The sequence below is a fragment of the Aplysia californica genome, unplaced genomic scaffold, assembly GCF_000002075.1.
Source record: "Aplysia californica isolate F4 #8 unplaced genomic scaffold, AplCal3.0 scaffold00243, whole genome shotgun sequence".
Classification (NCBI taxonomy): Eukaryota; Metazoa; Mollusca; class Gastropoda; order Aplysiida; family Aplysiidae; genus Aplysia; species Aplysia californica.
The window spans coordinates 999,857-1,000,419 of NW_004797513.1; the positions used below are offsets into that span (position 1 = coordinate 999,857).

Sequence of the window (563 nt, forward strand, 5' to 3'; positions counted from 1 at the left end):
CGTCTCTCTGTCGCAAGCCGGAGAGCTTGGGTCAGGGGGATGCCGTGGGTTACTATCCAGCGCGTCACCAAATTATTGTCTCGAAGACTATCGTAACTTGACTTACAAAGTTTACGCCGCGCAAAAACGTGTCCTCTGGAGTTACAATATTTTAAAAATAATTAATTGCAAAGTCAATTTTTTTAAATTTCGAAAAACCACTTCATGGGAATGTGTGTGACGGCTATAGTACTATGACCAAGTCAAAAATGTCAGTTTTGACAAAAACCCGAGTTGCTGTAGTGTGCATGGCGGCCCTCGATATGTGAGGCAGCGTGGTGGAATCAGGCTCTCGTCAATTTTTGGGCATGTAGAGTTATTGGTGTCATCTCAAAGCTTGCTCATTTGTCTTTATTAGGATGAAAAAAAATATCCATTCATCTTGAATACACGTCAAGATATTTTCGAAAGAAGGAGGTGGAGGTCACTTGGTTTCAGTGGTAAAATTAGTGAGAAAATGGCCGCCAAAGATTAGTTATTTCCTTAGCTTAAGAGTCCGTTGTAACTGAAAATTTACATCTTTT

The 563-nt window shown here is 40.5% G+C and overlaps 1 protein-coding gene across 1 annotated transcript in view; it reads right to left on the reverse strand.

Annotated features, from left to right (window-relative positions):
• Positions 1-563, reverse strand: part of LOC101858500 (glutathione S-transferase alpha-5) — a gene marked incomplete in the record, with an annotated part of 6,198 nt that overhangs the window by 4,249 nt on the left and 1,386 nt on the right.